Source organism: Mastomys coucha, unplaced genomic scaffold, assembly GCF_008632895.1.
Source record: "Mastomys coucha isolate ucsf_1 unplaced genomic scaffold, UCSF_Mcou_1 pScaffold23, whole genome shotgun sequence".
Classification (NCBI taxonomy): Eukaryota; Metazoa; Chordata; class Mammalia; order Rodentia; family Muridae; genus Mastomys; species Mastomys coucha.
This window is the reverse complement of record NW_022196906.1, coordinates 10,929,532-10,935,531: the sequence shown is the minus strand read 5'-3', so window position 1 is coordinate 10,935,531 and position 6,000 is coordinate 10,929,532. Positions and strand designations below refer to the sequence as shown.

The window sequence follows — 6,000 nt, the reverse complement described above, 5'->3', positions numbered from 1 at the left end:
CCCATTCTTTATTCACAGGTTGTGACCCTCCTCGTTCCTCCGAATAACGTGACCTGCAGGCCAGGTCATTTATCTATATATCTTCTCTATGCATTATTAAACTATCATCTATCCACCTATATATGTCCATTATCTACCTCTTGACTATCTTTATTCATTTATTAGTAATCAATTTATTTTCATGTATCTTTCAAACATCTGTAATTTATATACATAATTTTTCTGTCAACTATCTATCTGCCACATATCTATCTCCTATATATTAATTATAATGCAATCATTTATCTAGTTTTTATTCTCTGTTACCTGTCATCTATCAAACTATCATCTATTTTTCCTATCAATTTGGCTTCTCTGAGTACCATGATAATCACATTTTTTACTAGATTGATCAATTAATTCAGCAGAGTCCAAAACCTGTAAAAGTAGCATCCAAAGCCTGGCTACTTTAAAAGTATCATGAATTGTTGATTATCTACTGATTTGATTGCGGAGATTGATACAGAGATCAGAGAGCCCTAGTTAACACAAATGACTTGCAGGTTAAAAATAAAAATAACAAATTTTAAATTCTATGAACTATTTTTGAAAATATTAATAAGCATAAGAACACTTTGATGTGAGTCAAAGAGCAACTTACCAAGAGTCTTGCCTCAGGTCTCCTGCATTCCTTTTCATGGTAGAAAAGTGAAGGTCACTAGCTCAAGTGGCTGACCTATTTGCTGTCGGCTTTCAGCCATTGCATTTACTTGCAGGCAAGGGCAGGTTTTAAAGAAGAAGAAAAAAATAGAGCATATTTGTGGGTCATTTTTAAATATATAGAGTTGTAAAAACTTGTAGAATCCTAGGCTATTATGGTAAGGTCTCATTTAAAATAATGGATTCTAAGAACATCCAGCAAATAAGGGCAAATTTCTTTCACTCAGGTTTTGTTTTACCTGGAGTCCCCTGGGTAAAGGGGCACTAATCTTACTAGGTACTAAATGTGACAGTAATAAAACTCAGGAAAACTGCTTTTTGTTGAAAAATATCACTTTCTTTTGTCTTATTTTTGGTTAATAATATCTGATATATTATGGTGGTATTAAATGTAATGAGGCAAATCTACTTTGTGTTCAGGTGCCATGTTCTTAAAATGAGGTTTCAGGAAGAACTGTGCTTCAAACAATTCCTTCCTAAACATGTTGGCTCCTGACTGGGAGATGTTTCTATTTCTTTATCCAATTGCTTTTATAAGTTCCATGGTATAAAGAACAGATATTCATTATTACTTAGTATGAGAGTATTCTACCATGCTTTATACACTGATTAATATTTGCTGAATTCTAAACCCCATATCTTTTCTCCTTAAAGTTAATTTCTTATCAGGTAATGAAAATAAAAGTTGTATTGAAATATGTGGAGCTCTATCAGCAATTGGATGGGAAAGACTGCCTAGTGGAGAAATGAAAGAGGCCTCTCCATACTTCAGTGCTCTAGTTGGTAAAGCTGTAAAAGGTAGTGCATATCAGTGGTCATATTGGGTCCTGAAAGATTTTCTGCCTCCTATATCCAGCTACATTGTTAATTAAATAGAAGTAGCATTCATATTTTACACATAAAATAAATAAAACAGAAAAAAGCTGAGCGGTAGCTGAAGCTCCATGGTGGAATATTTTCTTAGAATGAATAATGTCCTGGTTTAATTCTATAGTTACTCATGCACATGAATGTACACACACATACACACAGAGAGAGAGAGAGAGAGAGAGAGAGAGAGAGAGAGAGAGAGAGAGAGAGAGCAAGAGAGACAGAAAGAGAAAGAGAGAGAGAGACAGAGATTGAGAAAGAGACAGAGAGAGAAAAAGGACAAGATACACAATATTGACAAGACCTAGAATTCATTCACATACAGGATACTTCAAATAATATTCATCCATACTGTGTTCTGAAGATTTGAGAGAAATGTATTTAAAGGTAGCACAGTACAAATACATAGAAATTATTCAGGAATAGAAACTTTTCAAGGAAAGTTAGAAGAGGGAGGGAGGGGCATATATTATCAAGATACTTGCATAGATGTATGCATATAGTTTTCAGCAAATAAAAATATTAAAACATTTTTAAAAGCAGATATCTCAAATTCTCTTATCTTTAAATCTCTGAAAACTGCTATTAGAAATCATCATGGTTTTCAAAACTTGAAAGAATCTCTTGGGCTCTGAGAAAGTCTGATATAGAATGAGTATATACGATTTGTGCCCAGATCAACGTGTGGTTTGTTTCAGTATAATATTCCCCTGGATAAATCAACATCAAAATCTTCCTAAGAGGCTAAGAGCAATCTTGTGGGAGACTTTTAATCAGTCATAACAGCAAGAGAATGGAATTAGTGACAAGATACACACAGTACCCCATAGAATATATTTTCAGCTACTGAAAAAGGAAGTCATAGGTCCAAGCAAAATTAGATCGTTGCCTGGGACTGGATCATCTAAGCATAGAAATGTAAGTAAAGGCAATCCCTTTGAAGAATGTATTAATTCAAACACACACAAATACACATACATGCACATGGTATACACACTGCAAAAATACACTAGTATTTAAATTGTCACAGAATAATTTAGAGAGGTTAAATCACTGCTTGTTTATGGATGAACAACAAAACTTTCAGTAACTAGTTTTCTTTAGAGAAAAAAAGAATTATTTTTCTTTGAGATACAATAGAAATATGGTATGAATCCTTGTTACCTATCCTCCTATGATCTACTCAGAAAAACAGTTGCATTTATAACTCATGATACTGTGCAAAAAGCAGTATCATTTTTATTCCACAGAGAATATGAGTTTTGAGTTTTAGACTAAAAATGAGGAAAAATCACTGAAAAACACAGAAAAAAAAGAAAACATCAGGGAAAATCTTGAGAACCATCATTTAGAAATTTAACTTTCTGAAATACCTCTTTCTCTTCATAGCCAAGAAGATTGACTGAAATTAAAGTGGCCTAGTGATTTGAGCTAATCATTTGGGAATGCTGCATTAGACATCCACCATTTGAATTGTCATGTGGCATGTGAGTTAACAGAGGACATAATTGGCAAGAAGCATTGTAGCATCCAGAGGGCCACTGCAAACTCCATCTTATTGATTTTATTGATCTCACTTCTGTCTTCCTACAGATCTACACTCGTCTCTATGTCCCAGTGAAATCATTGTGTCAGGGGCCAAATGGTCATAAACTCCAAAATATTTTCTTCCTGGCTCATTAAGTAAAACAATTTTCACCCTGATAAGAAAAGATTCCAGTGGTTAGAAAGTTTAAGAAGTAGAGCAAGAAAGTCTCACTGAAAATTGGCTGACAGGAATGAAGGAAAACAACACACATAGAACTGGGAACAAAATAATCACAGGAGGAAGAGGGAGGGAGAGACTTGAGAGAGAGGAGGGGGAGGGAAGAAAAGAGGGGGCAGGAACAGGTATTGCAAAAGACTGGAGAGAAGTACAGAAAGAAAATTGATTAAAACATGTAGCAGGAGAATCACAGCATGACAGGTGCTCCGACAGGGTCAAGGAGCCCAGGATCACATAGGAAGCTGGACTCCTAAGAGATCAGACATACCCAGGATCACTGGAGGTCTGATACTTTCAAGATCACAGTTGTGGCCACAACATCTTTCTTAATATTAAGGGTTCCTTCTAGCTTGCACCTGTGCTCAGAGTAGACCCAGGTCTCTGGCTGCCCTCCCACTCCTGCAACACTCAGAGAAAGCTTGACTCCCAGGAGCTCTGAAACAAAAGGATCTCAGGAGCTTGGTCACACCAGGATTTCAGAATCCCAGAAGGAGCTTGACTCCTGGGAGCTCTAACACACCCAGGATCTCAGGATCTCAGGATCACAGGAACCCAAAATCATAGAATCACAGAGACAACTGCACTCCAAGGAGTTCTGACACAATGAGGATCACAGGGGAACAGGCTCCAATCACAGACAACAAGGGAAGGTAAAACTAGAGATAACCAGATAGTGAGAGGCAAACACAACAATATAAGCAACAGAAACCAAGGCTAATTGGCATCATGAGAGCCCAGTTCTCCAATACAGCAGGTAGCACTAGAGATAACCAGATGATGCTGGGCAAGAGTAAGAATATAAGCAACATAAAGGTTCCTTGGCATCATCAGAACCCAATACTCCCACCATAGCAAGTCCTAGACACACCATTACACCGGAAAAGCAAGATTCAGATATATAAAATCACTTCTCATGGTGATGATACAGGACTTTAAGAAAGACATAAATAGCAACCTCAAAGACATGTAGGAGAACATAGGTAAACAGCTAGAAGCCCTGCAAAAGGAAACACAAAAATCCCTTAAAGAACTACAGGAAAACACAATCAAACAAGTGAAGGAAATGAGCAAAACCATCCAGAATCTAAAAATAGAAATAGAAGCAATAAAGAAATCAGAAAGAGAGACAACACTAGAGATAGAATACCTAGGAAAGAAATCAGGAGTCGTAGAAGCAAGCATCACCAACAGAATACAAGATATAGAAGAAAGAATCTCAGGGGCTGAAGATACCATAAAAAACATTGACACAACAGTCAAAGAAAATGCAAACTGCAAAAAAGCTTTTAACCCAAAACATCCAGGAAATCGAGGACACAATGAGAAGACTAAACCTAAGGACAATAGGTACAAAAGAGAGCAAAGATTCCCTACTTAAAGGGCCAGTAAATATCTTCAACAAAATTATATAAGAAAACTTCCCAAACCTAAAGAAAGAGATATCCACGAACATACAAGAAGCCTACAGAACTCTAAATAGACTGGACCAGAAATGAAATTTCTCCTGTCGCCTAATAATCAAAACACCAAATGCACAAAACAAAGAATATTAAAAGCAGTAAGGGAAAAAGTTCAAATAACATATAAAGGAAGACCTATCAGAATTACACCAGACTTCACATCAGAAACTATAAAAGCCAGAAGATGCTGGGTAGATGTCATACAGACCCTAAGAGAACATAAATTCTAGCCCAGGCTACTATACACAGCAAAACTCTCAATTACAACAGATGGAGAAAGGAAGATATTCCATGATGAAAAAAAATTTACATAATCCAGCCTTTCAAAGGATAATAGATGAAAAACTTAAATACAAGGAGGGAAACTATACTCTAAAAAAAGCAAGAAAATAATCTTTTTTCAACAAACCCAAAAGAAGATAGACACAAACATAATTCTACCTCAAACAAAAAAAGTAACATGAAGCAAATCACTTTTTCTTAATGTCTCTTAACATCAATGGACTCAATTCCTCAATAAAAAGACATAGATTAACAAATTGGATAAGTAAACAGGGCCCAGTATTTTGCTGCATACAGGAAACATGCCTCAGGACAAAGACAGACACTACCTCAGAGTAAAAGGCTGGAAAACTATTTTCCAAGCAAATGGCCCCAAGAAACAAGCTGGAGTACCCATTCTAATATTGAATAACATTGACTTTCAACCAAAAGTTATCAAAAAGGATAAAGAATGACACTTCATACTTGTCCAAGGCAACATCTACCAAAATGAACTCTCAATTCTGAATATCTATGCTCCAAATGCAAGGGCACCCACATTCATAAAAGAAACTTTATTAAAGCTCAAAGCACACTTGCACCTCGCACAATAATAGTGGGAGACTTCAACACCCCACTCTCTGCAATGGACAGATCATAGAAACACAAACTAAACAGAAACACACTGAAACTAACAGACCTTATGGACCAAATGGATTTAACAGATATCTATAGAACATTTTATCCTAAAGCAAGAGAATATGCCTTCTTCTCAGCACCTCATGGTACCTTCTCCAAAATTGACCATATAATTGGTCACAAAACACAAAACACAACTCAACAGATACAAGAAGACTGAAATAATCCCATGCATCTTAACAGATCACAACAGACAATAAAACAAAACAAAAACAACAGAAAGCCCACATACACATTGAAACTGAA

At 36.1% G+C, this 6,000-nt stretch overlaps 1 long non-coding RNA gene across 1 annotated transcript in view; it reads right to left on the bottom strand.

Moving 5' to 3' along the window:
• Positions 1 to 6,000, bottom strand: part of LOC116073353 — a 51,282-nt gene that overhangs the window by 24,171 nt on the left and 21,111 nt on the right. Inside the window, exon 2 of the long non-coding RNA XR_004111775.1 lies at positions 641 to 748. This is a non-coding gene — a long non-coding RNA (uncharacterized LOC116073353). The remainder of the gene's footprint in view (positions 1 to 640; positions 749 to 6,000) is intronic.